The sequence below is a fragment of the Apis mellifera genome, linkage group LG2 (genome assembly GCF_003254395.2).
Source record: "Apis mellifera strain DH4 linkage group LG2, Amel_HAv3.1, whole genome shotgun sequence".
NCBI lineage: Eukaryota > Metazoa > Arthropoda > Insecta > Hymenoptera > Apidae > Apis > Apis mellifera.
In genome coordinates this window covers 258,336-272,403 of record NC_037639.1, presented here as the reverse complement: position 1 = coordinate 272,403, position 14,068 = coordinate 258,336, and the positions used below count along the sequence as shown (strand labels likewise).

Below are 14,068 nucleotides of genomic sequence, written 5' to 3'. Positions count from 1 at the left end.
ATATTATGGTTATATTATTTATATTTAATGATAATGATAATATTTTGGAAATATCTTGATAATGTGATGTGGAGAAATTTTTTTCAAAGAACACAAATCAGAATATATGTATATGTGTATGAAACTAATTATTAAATTGACTAAATTATCAATGGTTATTAATATAGTTGTGACAATAACATATTAAAATTATATTTATTCTAAACAGATAGAAAAAATAAATTATGTCACTATTGTTTGAGTTATCGATTCAATGATTCGAATATTAAGGACAAATGTGGAAGACAAGTGATAGAGCACAGTATTGTTGCTTGTGACACGTGCAACCTTATATATGTTAAAGGTTTCTTCACAATTGAAAGTATGTATTTTATCTAAAAATATTATATATAATATGGATTGAATAGAATTACTAAATAAATAAAAACTATTTTTTTGAATGTTAATGAATTAATACAATTTAAATATAGTTAAAACAAATATTTTCAAGTTTATATTTATAACATATCGGATCATCGTTATATTATAGCATTTATTAAATAAAATATGATAGATGATTAATAGAATTAATAGAATTTCGTTTATATAAATGAATATATAAAAGTATATGAATATACATATATGTTTATGAATAGTTTCAGATTAATCATCATCTTACAGAAGAACTGTAACTTGAAAATAATTTATGATCATTTTATAAATAAATATTTTTTTAAATATAAAATATTTAATTCTTAATAAGAATATTATATATTAAAATTATATTAAAATAATTGTATAAAATAATTATATTAAAAAAAATAATAAATATTAAAATTAACGAAAAAGATTAATAATGATAAAAAAAATTGATTTTTATTTAATCATCAAATTTATATTAGCTAATATAAAATAACATAATTAAAAATATAATAATAATATAAAATAACAAAAACCGATTAAAGAAATGTTTTTTAACATGTTTTTTAACATTATTCAATAATAAGAAGTAAAAGAGATATTAATGAATTTTGTATTTTTTTTCTATTAATTTCTATTTTATTTCTATTTAAAGAATTACTTGATTGATTTAAAAATTATTTTGTTCCTCGAACAAAATTCTATAATAAATTATCGATTTATAATTTGCTAATTCTTTGTTTCTCACATCAAAGAATTTATATGATATTAAACTAATAAAGATAGAAATACTAATTTAGATAGAAATAAAAAATATCGCATTTTTTTCCGTTTTCTAGTTTCTATATTATTGATTGATGTATCATAAAATATTTTATATTTCTTATTTTGATACGAATATGCAATAACGATATGATATAATGATAAATATATTGTTGCATATGATATCATATTACAATAGTATATCATAATATACACTGTATGAAATTTAAATAATATATAATAAATATAAACTTAAAAGATTTATTGAAGAGAAAATATCCAAACTCGCTATTAGGATTATTAGGACTTGAGATATTTCAAATTTATTAAAATCTTTAAGGAAATATTTTTTTAATCAATTCACTTGTTATATATTTTAGATATGATTATAGAAACAGTAGTGAGTAAATACAAATTTAATAAAATTGATAAAATTAAATTTAATAAAAAATTATTTCTACAACATAAGTACAATAAAAACGTACAATAAAAAAATTTATTATTTATATTATATAAAAATAAATGTATATGTAATAAAAAATATTGATATAATCATAAATGTATGATAAGTAAAATTTATTATATAATATGATAATAATAAATATTCAGTTCGTTCTTATAATATATAATATATGCTATATAATTTGGCACAAAATATCTTATATAATATACTTTCTGTTTATATATGCATTAGTTGAATATTTGCATACATTTTAATAATAATATCATAACTGATTGTTTTTTCAGTCTTCAAAATGAATAAAAACATTTTAATAAAATATGTATGAATTATAATGACGTATTTTCTATTTAGTTATCTTATTTTGGAGAAAGGTGACATTGTTGGAAAACTTGAAGAATAAATTAATATTAAAAAATATTATAAAATAAATAAAATATATATTATATATATTTTTTTTATTAAATATTATTAGAATATTATTATATGTATAATAAAATATATATATATATATATATATATATATATATATGTATATACAAAGCATAAAGAGCATTTGAATTTATCATCTATTTTTAATATTATAAAAATTGAAAGCTTTATTGAAGAAAAATTTATTAAATTATAACAATAACTATAACGATATAATTATAATATAAACTGCATAATTAATAATCTTTTAATCATTAATAATTACGGAGAAAAAATTTTGTTGCAAAGATAATTTTTATAAAAATTGATTGAAATTTTGTTTAATTTTTAAATAATTTTAAATTAAAAATAAAGATTTAAATCCCTATAATTTTTTTCATATGATTTAATGGAATATAAATTCTCTTAATATAAATTGCGCTGTCCTCATATGATTCTTTATATTAAAGAAAATTTGGAAAATATAAAAATAAAACTCTGTTTAATAAAATAATATAAGATATATTCTAATAGTGATTAGATTATAGTTTTAATTAGTGTTTACTTTAAGTTATTCTATACATATAAAAAAAAATTTTACATTCTTCTTGTTTTAAAATAAAATAAAATGCACATTATTTAAAAAAAAAACTACTTATTTAATTCTAACTTTTTGCGTTCTTGGTTTTATATAGCATAGAACTTATCTCTTACGTTGTAGAATTTTCTATAATGTTATGATAGATAGATGTTTCATGATTATGATTATGATAATATTTTATAATTTTTATCACAAACTTTTGATAATATTGAAGAAAAATAAAAATAAAATTAACAAATAAAATTTGAGTTAAATTTAATTGCGAAATATTGAAAATTATGATACAAAATTCAATCGTGACAAATTTTTCATTTTTATGATGACAATATCATGACAAAATCACGTTCATATCACATCATAACAATAAAAATTTTTATGTAATATTTCAATGTTATAAAATTCAGTGCTATGAGAGTATTTTATACGATGACAAACAATATTCCAATATTCATAAATAATATCATAATTAAAGGTACAATTTATTGTTATGTGAAACGCATTTTCATTGTATTAAGACAATCGCATATTTTTCAGCTTCATATAAATTCAATAAGAAACAATGAAAAAAAAAAAAAGAAATATATATTTAATTTTAAATTTTAAAACTAAAATCAATTTTGTATTTGAAAAGATTTTTACTAAATCAGAAAAATTATCTATGAAATCTATGGTATAATATTTTTAAATTAAAAAAAAAAAAATGAGAGAATATTAATAGAATTCAAATTGAATCATCAAATGTGATGATTCCATCCCTTACGTCACAGTTAGGGTTATCCTCCTTAGTTTTTTTTCGCTATTCATTCCTTAATGGACGTGAAATTTACATATATGTTAGTGTTTACAATATTTTAAATGGAATAAAAGATGAATGGCAAGAAATCATTCAATCTTCGAAGTGACCTTCTTTTCTAACCTATATTTTCTGATGGTAATAATTATAATTTTTTTATTGATTATTGGTAAGATTGAAAACTCAATCATTAAATGTTTTACATGTATTTTACATACTGAAAAAGATATTTAATTTAATTTAGAAATTAAATCTATTTAATTTAATTTCTATTTAGAAATTAAATTTATTTAATTTATTTATTTAGGTTTTATGATTTTCTATTTTTTTCTTTTTTTTGTAATATTAATAATAAAAATCATATATTATATATACAAACAGAATTTCTTGTTTAGTTAATTTATTTTTAAATTCTATTATTTTTAATAAATAATAAAAAATAATTAAAATCTATTCTAATCTTATATAATTAATTTTATTTAATTTTAATTATTTAATTATAATTTTTTTTAATTTATTTATTTTTTTTAAATAAATTAAATGAAAGATTTAATTCTCATTTTAATAATATATCATATCAAACTATAATATCACTGAAAAAGCTATTTTATTATCATATTCTTTTCTAAACTCTAAATTTTCTAAAATTTCTCAAAAATTTAATTTTCTTTGGTAATTTAATATCTTTTTCACAATGAAGAAGAATTTCATCTATTAATCATACATTTCTTTTCCTAAATTTAAAATTCAGATACATCCTTTCTCCTTTTCTCCTTTATTTATATTAATTCTAACATAAATACAATTTTTAAAACAAAAGACAAAATAATCCAAAATAATTTAATATGAAAAAATAATCTATATAAAATATAGTAAATATAATAAAATAAGAAAAATTGTATTAAACTATTTGTAATTTAAATTAATTCAGATTAAAGATTTTTTAGAAAATTATATAGTAGTCTTAAAATTAATCTGTATATGTCTTAAAAATAAACATTAATTAATTAAAGTTACTAATAATGACTATTTTATATTATTCAATTGTATGTCACAGGAACACTTATTTACTAAAAGCTAATGAAACTAAAGAATAGGAAGCCATTGCTGTGTTACATCAAAATAAGAACATATATTGATTCTAGAGAAGAATTGATTCTAAATTATATTAAAAGTTTATCTTCGTTTTTCTTTTATTAAATATCATATTATATAATATCATTATATTAGTAAATACATATCATTCTATAAAAAAATATCGATTATATTAATAAATTATAATCTCAATAAAAATTAGAATTATTTCATTATTTTAAAAATAAATTTTATTTTTCATAATTTATTATTATATTTCGCGATAAAATTTTCAAATTGTATATGCATATTCATTTAAAATTTTTTCTTAATATAGAAGAAAATTAATTAATCACATTTTTATTTACAAATACGTTATTATAAATTTGACTTATTTATATAACAGTTTATATTTTTATCTACAAAATTGACTTATTTATGTAACAAATTAATAAATGGATGCAACAAAATAAAGATTCAATAATCTATATAATCATGTATTGAATTCAAATTTAAAAACTACATGTTAATTATCATGTTAAATTTACGATTTAAAATACAATGAATACAAAATACCAATTTTAGTTATTCCAAAAAAAGTAATTTTTGTTTTAATATTTCTGAAAACTCCATCGTATTATATATTATATATTTTTAGAATTGTCGAATTTGATTTATCATTATAGATTCTATTTTATTAATATATATTGCTTTGTATATTATTTATGATAATAAAAAAAATATTAAAAAAAAACATTATTTCAAAAGAGATATTGACGATTTTTTTTTAGAATTTTTATGTGAAATTAGATTATTTGTATAAAGTTTTTATTTTTACAGTAGCATTATAGATCAAAATAATTTTAATTTTCCTTTCAATTTCATACTTCATTATACTATTATTATATATTATACTATTCTTTCTATAAATAATATAAATTATATAAATAATATAATTTATATATTTTTATAATAATCTTTCATAATTAACAATTACGATTTTTTAAACAGAATTAATAACAAAATGATAAATTTATGTACATATGGAATGGAACAAATATGGAATTTATAATTTATTCTATAATAATTGATTGATATTCAAACTATAATAAATATTTATTAATTAAGATTCAAACAATTGTAGATTTCTAGAAATGTATCGAAAACTAAAAAAATCATTTATTTTTAATAAAATAATAAATTTTATAATAAAAATAAAAATGTTAATAAACAATATCAATAATTAAATTAGATAGATATTAGTTTAAGTACTTTGTCTAAATTTTATTAATTTGTACCTTGTCTATCTCGTTTCATTATTTTCAAATTATTTTTTATTTCATATTTAAGATTATGTAAAAAAAGATAATATACAAAATCGTTAAATTTTATTTTAATTTCAATTATTACATCATAGTAATAAAAATATTTAATTTCTTCAAAAGAAAATATCAATCCTTGAAATCCTAACATTTTAACATAAATATATTTGTTAATATAATTCTTTAAATAAATAATTTTTTTTATGATATTTTTTTCAAAACAAAAATAAAGCATTTATCTTACACATCTTTCGAAAGAAACAAAAATAAATTAAATTTCAAAATATCTAAAATTTAAATAAATTTTCTAAATATTTAAGAACTTAATTTTTTTTATAAAAAAATAATATAATATGTATAATAATAATATAAATAAATAATATATAATATAATATAATAATATAATATATATAATATATATAATATAATATATATAATATAATATGTAGTACAGAACGAACATATAAGAAGACATATAATAAAGTAATGGTGACAATTATTTCTTTCAAGGTATATATTCTTCTCGTCGGATTTATTGAGTTCAAGGTAGCGAAATGTTTCAACATAAATTATATCGTATTAAATACGGATGTCCGATTATTCAATATTATAATTGTTTTCAATATTATAATTTGTCAGCATTTAACAAATCATATCATATATTAATTATTGTCATAATTTATCTTTATTTAATATATTTTTAAGTATTTTATTATAAAATTATTAATTATTTTAATTTTTAATGATAATAATAATAATAATAATTATTATTATTATTTTTATTATTATTATTATTTTAATATATATAAAATAGATGGACATTCTTTAATTAAATGAAATTCAATAATTTATATCAATTAAAATCCATATCATAAAAAATTAGAATTTTTTTCATTAACAAAATTATATAGTATATTTAATTTTAATTATCATATATAATATAATATTTTATACATTAAATCACAATAAAAACAATATTATTATTTTTTTACATTAAATATATATAAAATATATTTTGATATTAACATGACATTTTTTGTAAATATTTTTAAAAATATATAATTTAAATAGTCAAATTAAATAAACAAAAAATTATCTTTATAAAAATATTAAGAATATATACATACATGTATTTTTATAATCGTTTTATCAAAACTGTATATTTATTATATATATAATAATATAAATTATATCATAAATATTTACATCATAATTCTTATTCATAATTCTTACTTATTTATAATCAAAATATATATTATAAAATCTATATATAATTATTATTTTACGACTATTATTTAACTACTATTATATTTAAGACTTCAATGCCATAATAGAAGTAGTAAAAAGTGATTTTAGTTCTAATAATTTTGTTAATATAAATATATTTTATATTTTACATTATAATATTTATAATATAGTATATTATTTTATATTATAGAATTTTATATTATTATATAATATATTTATTGTTATTATTATTATTAGTAAAAATATAAATTTACTATCTTATAATTATTTATAAAATGAAGCAAATTTAAATTAATAAGTAATAAGTAATATAATTTTAAATCAAATCATCTAATGATTGATGAAATTAAAATTGAAATCTAAAAATTAAATAAAAGTTAATGAATAAAATAAACTCTATATTTGATATACGTATATGATCTTATATATTTTGTATATCTATAAGAAAGTTATTTTTATTTTATTTATTTTATTGAAATAAACTATATATTATGTTATATAATAATATAAACAATAATAATAGATTTTCCACATACAAAATAATAATAAAACAAAATGATGAGTCGTGTTATAATAGAACATATTAATTTTGAAAAATATAGAATTTTGTGAAATTTTGTGAAATTTTATTTTAATATAAATAGTCTTAAATCAAAAATCTTTGTAAAACTTTGTAATACTTTGCTTTCATTAATGTATTAATAATTTCTTATTATTTTATTAATTTATTTTAAAATATATTCAAAAGTACAATAACCATTTGTATATCCAATAAGGAATATATAAAATATATACATATTCATATCTCTATATAATACTTATTAATTATAAAAATTTTGTAAATAAGATATATATGATAAAATATATTAAAATTATATAAGATAAATATTTGAAATAATTTGAATTAAAAATTTTAATGAAAAAATACATTATATATATAATCTTATCAAGATTTTATCTTATCATGATAAACATAGATTAATATAGATAAATATTTTCTAATAGTTATAATAGAATAAAATGTATTGAAAATTTTCTTATATCTATAACTTTCTAATACTTCTCCAAAATGAAATTCAAACTTTCAAATTCTAAACTTAGAATAAATAAATAGATATCACAATTTAGATATCAATAGATATCAAAATAGATATTAAAATATTATTTATTATTATTGCAATATGTGCTTCTTGACATTTTCTATTATAAATTTTTATATAATAAAATGAAAAATAAAATTCGTTCAATAGTTGATACAAATTAATAATTTGGAATATCGAGTTACATATATTATAAGTTAAATTAAGTTTTCAAAATTTGTGCTTACCAAGTGCATGTAATTTTATTTTATATTAAAAAAAAAATAATAGAAATAACATATATTATTTATTATATTATTCCGTTAATATCTTAAATAAATAATAATAAATAAAAAAATATATTTTCATAATAATATTTTATTACTTATTAATTATTAATAATTTCTATGTATAATTCTATATTCAAAAAAATCAAGTTATATTTATATTTATTTCATATATGTGTAAATTATTAAAATGAAATAAATAATTCATTTGATTACACATATTATATATAATTTATTTGATAAATAATTTATTTGATTACGTATTGATATGCAAAAATTAAACAGTTTTCCACGATTACTTACCACGTCTTGATAGTATAATATGTCTTAATAAACACCTGATTGTTTCTCAATAATAATTATATGTATGACAAAAAGTAATGAAAGAATCACTTATACACATATAATAGCTAATATCACTAATATCACGTTATATCAGTACACATAAATAACAATATATTATCACTAATTGATTTTAACATTTGAAGTTTATAAATCAAGAAACGAACTCCATCGTATCACTGTTCGACAAATACTAACCGGTGAGTCAGTGCGTCTGTCGCAGAAACTGCTATGATAGCGTGATACGTCAGACTTACTCAGAACATGCTCTTCGTTTGTAATCATTCAAGAATGTTGAATTGTCTCATTATGTACTTTACAAATTGTATTTTCAATTTATATATCCCGTTTACTTAAAGATTTATTTTGTGTTATATGAAACGATATTTGATAAAAAAAATCAATAGTAACTTTATTATATATATTTAAATTTTTATATTATAAGTGATATATATATATAAATATATATTATAAATACAACTCATATAAATACATTTTCATACTTTATGTTTATTATTTACATTATAACTTTAATAATATAATGGAACATAAAAAAATGTAATATGTTATTTAGAAAGAAAATTATAATATATATATGTATACATATATTACAAATGTATTCGAAAGAATCAAAATGAACGAAAATTAAAAATTTGTTTTAATAATAAAAATGTAAATATCTAAAATGAGAGTCTATAATCAATATTATTTCTAACGGTGTAGTACCGGTAAAGTTAGTAACAGGTGGCACTTTTATGCGCTGTTGCACTTAACGCGCTAAAAACGATACAGTAATTCTAAAAGATATTTTTCACCTACAAAGTACATTGCCTTACACACACACGTATGCGCGCGCACTCACGAACACATATATTATTTTGTTATATTAGTTCTTTATAATTTCTCTAACATTTTTAATAAAAATATTAATAATTAGAGAGATTAAAAATATTTTTAAAATAATGAAATATTGAATTAATGAAAGAATCACATTAGGATAATGTGATGGAATGAAATTAGGATGAAAATTTTATATTTATAGTTTTTTTTAAATATTCATTTATTGTGAATCATATAATTATATCACAAAATAATATATTCTTTTGTGTTTAATTTCTTTAATTTGAAAATTAACTGATACCTTAATATATAAATATAATATATATATATATATAATTCAAAGATCAAAAATATTCGAGTTCTTTTCGAAACCACCAATGAGTGATCGTTAAAAAAAGTAACCACAACACGTTCTGGCATGCGTGCTCGGTTCTTTTATGGTTAGTCTTTAAAGCAAATTTTAACCTAGATACATATCTCTCATCAGTTAGCATGTAATCAAGTTAAAAGTATTAGTTATTCTACATGTTAACATTGTTGTTGAAATATTCTATAGATTGAATTAATTTAAAATATAATAGGCATAATTATTCAATAATTATACAGAATTTCTTTTTAACTAAGTATGCATTATATCTATTTATTCTTTTTCTCATTATATCTATATTTATTCTATTTATTTATATATCTATTTAATCAGCTAAGCATATTTTTTTGAAGAATTTAATTAAATTAAATTGATTAATTAAATTGATTTTTTCGGAAATTAAATTTTATATTAAAAAAATTTTATTTTTTATTCTACATGTTTATTTTTACATGTAGTTATATCTATTCTTATATAAAATATATATATCTTCATATATTAATCGTTTGTTCTTATATAAAATTTATTCGAATAATTTTTTTATTTTTATCAAATAGATAGAGTTAATTCATTTCATTTTTATATTATTTTAAAGAGAACATAATTAAAAAAAATTTATTGTTAATAATGTTTATCAAAAAATATATAAATGAAATTAGAGCGGATTATTTTTAAAATTATTTCTGAAAATAAATTATATAAAAATGATTGTATAAGAATTTAAAATAGGAATCAATCCTATGCAAAATCTTAATTTTTAAAACATACTTATAGTTTTTTCATTTTGAATTTTATTTAATTTTTTAATTTTTTAACTTTTCTTTTTCAATTTGTTTTATCAATATTACTAAGTTTTATCACTATTACTTAATCTATATTACAAATTAATATAATTACACATCATATATTTATCATAAAAAAAGGTAAAATAAAAAAAAACATAAAATATAAAAAAATTAAATAACTTTAATATTAAGTATCATGATGTTTTAATAAAAAAATAATTGTGATTTTAGCATATTTTTTATTTTTATATTTTTATGATACAATTATTTTTATATTTACTGCTATATATGTTATTATTATTTTATTATATATGAATATAATATGAATATAATATATGAATTATAGTACAGTTTTTATTGTAAATGATCAATAATTTTTTGAAATAACCTTTGTATGATATAAGAGTAAAAAATTGCGATTAATTTACTTACAAAGAGCTATTTGTATTCTATTTTATAATTTTTTTTATTTATTTTTCAGCTTTTTTTAATTTAATATTTTAATATTAATTTTTCTTAAAAAATATATTCTTTCATGACGTTTTAATATTTTTTTAATTTTACATCAACTTTTATTTTACATTATATTTTTTTCAAATTTAATCAATTCTTATTTTAAATATTTCAATTTTTTAATTTAAATAATTTTTATATTAAATTAATTATGATAATTTATTTTTATTATATTTTTAATTAGAATATTTTTGTAAAACTTTCATGTATAGAAATTTATATTATACTTCAATTTTCGCGCCGTTAAAATAACTAGGAAACTACTTCAACCAATCAAAAAATTGCTAAAGAACTCCAACAAAGCAAATCAGTATACATCATAGTGCGCATGTCATCAGTCTAGTAGTTGAAAAGCATTGTGACAGATAGATGTTTCATTTTACCGGTAAATGTGCATAATTATATAAAATTTTTATTGATAACATATTATATTACAATTATTAAGTTTAATTATAGATTACTAAGCCTTGTTTAATTAATATTTATAATATTTATAGTATAATCACTATTATATTTATTATGATGTTTTTATGACAAATTATCGTTTAATTTTTCGAACGTGGGATGGCTTTGAAAATATAATAGTTTTTGTACACATCATCACAATTAAAAAAATAATTTAACTTTCATGCAAATAATGATTTTATTTATTTTAATAGAAATATAGTTTTTATAAAGTTTTCTTTTGTCTTTTTATTCATGTAAAAATAGAAGTAATGAAATCGATCATTATAATCGATTTACATATATTTTTATGTACATCTTTTATAAATGTGTTCTATCTACTTATATTTTTTTTTTTGTGACCCAAGGTTGAAAAAGTTTCTTATAGTTCAGTTTTTCCAAGAAATTGATGGTTTTCATTCGTGCCATGTTCGACATTTCTAATTTATCGAATTATTGAGCATATTCTCTCCTCACTTTGTAATTCGATACATCGAAATCGCGGGATTTGTCATTTTGTTATCGAAACTCATGACAGTTAAATGCTTTGTTTCAAATACATGACCTATCTATTGCGTAATTATTTGATAGTTATTTCAAGTTATTTCTTTGCTTCTTATTGACTATTATTTTACTAATATGCATTGTTCGATTTATTTATTGAATATTATTATAAAAAATATAATTTTTTGAAGAATAATTTGTAAAAATTTTCGAATATTTCTAATACATTAAATATTTCTCTATATTTTTTAAATAATAACTGTAATTAAATTTAATTATAATAAACATACATAAAATCAAAATAAATGCTTATTCATTGATTATACAACATAAATGGATGCATTTAATAGTTTTCTATTTTTATTTTAAATATTTTAAATATTCATTTTCAACATACAATAAAATCGATGCTTTCCTTAAAAGAATAAGGTAATTATTCATCGAAGTAATTATTGAAGAAATAATTATCATTTTTTCTATCTAAATTTTTATTCTTCTATTAGAAAATAGAGACATTAAAAAATTCTAATTTTTAAATTTTAAATTTTTATTTAACTTTTATTATCATTACATCTCATTAAAAATTCAATTTTCATTATTACATTTGTAAATTATAATGTTTCATTCTTTGTTATAGATATTTCTCAGCTTTCATGATTTTTGACAGGACTGATTAAATGCAAATTCTTCGCATCTAATGGTAATTATGCATTTTAATTTCTTTGGTTACTAGAACATATTGTAAGATGAAAAGTTCAAATTAATTAGTTATATATATATAATTTTACGTAATATAATGATCGTAAATATTTATTATACTTGTAATAACATTATCTTTTTCTCCATTTTATTTATTAGTTTAATTAGCTAATTATATAAATATATTCTATTATATTTAAATTAATAATTTTTTCTGTAAAATATTAAAATCTCAAGTTTATTACATATAAAAAAAATAAAATATGAAATAGAATAATAAATAGAATAATAAGATTATATAAAATCAATAGTTCGTCAGATACGAATATTTATACTAATTCATTTTTTTATCTCAGGATTTAATCGCATTCATTACCAAGATTTCATTTGTCCAAGTTAAATAGGATAAGATAAAAGCGATAGACATGATGATTATAAATTAGCTTAATTTGAATTTTTGAATAATTTTTTTTTATCTATTTATTATTTAAAATTGAATTTATTTTCTTTATTATATTATTCTTTATATTATATTAGTGTTGCAATTAAAATATTAAAATATTTTAAATAGATATTTAAAATAGTTTTGCGTGATGCGTTGATGAATGATTTTATGATGTTTTTTACAATAATGTTGCATTTTCAGATTGGCTATATTTTTTTCACTTAGATTATGGAAGTATGTTCCTGATTACTAATTGTAACTAAAAAACTGCACAAAAGTGGTTGTATTGCGATAGTCTCTGTAATTTTCCGCTATTAGTATTGCGTATAACGAAATGTGAGTGGTAAAATTTCGTAAATAAGACATTTTACTGAATATATGTTTTTGCAATTTTTTTATCTTCTTTTTTTTGATGTCATTTTTATGTATTAATATTGCAAAAATCATTTATAATTTTTTTTAGGTTTACATTAAGTGAATAATTATTTTATTAATCCTCCTGGTTATCTTTTTTTTCACTTTTTTATTTGTTATTAAAAATACTGTTAAAGAGAAATGTATTTCTTTTTTATCGATAAATTTCATTTAAAATGATGAATTATAAATTATTTTTTAATTATTAATTCAGTAATTAATTTGTTACAAATATAAATTAGAAAAAATAAATAAATAGATTAAATAAATAGATAAAAG

At 16.6% G+C, this 14,068-nt stretch overlaps 1 protein-coding gene and 1 long non-coding RNA gene across 2 annotated transcripts in view; one reads left to right on the top strand and one right to left on the bottom strand.

Moving 5' to 3' along the window:
- The window catches only part of LOC409530 (unconventional myosin-Ie), a 42,058-nt gene extending 33,026 nt beyond the window's left edge, over positions 1 to 9,032 (bottom strand). The window contains exon 1 of the mRNA XM_026438976.1: positions 8,740 to 9,032. The gene's annotated coding sequence lies outside the window, so the exon portion shown is untranslated. The remainder of the gene's footprint in view (positions 1 to 8,739) is intronic.
- A 2,451-nt stretch (positions 9,033 to 11,483) lies between these two features.
- Positions 11,484 to 13,865, top strand: LOC113219430. The gene is made up of 3 exons (XR_003306565.1): positions 11,484 to 11,668; positions 12,869 to 12,931; positions 13,577 to 13,865. It is a non-coding gene; the product is annotated as an uncharacterized LOC113219430 (long non-coding RNA).
- The last annotated feature ends 203 nt before the right edge of the window (positions 13,866 to 14,068 follow it).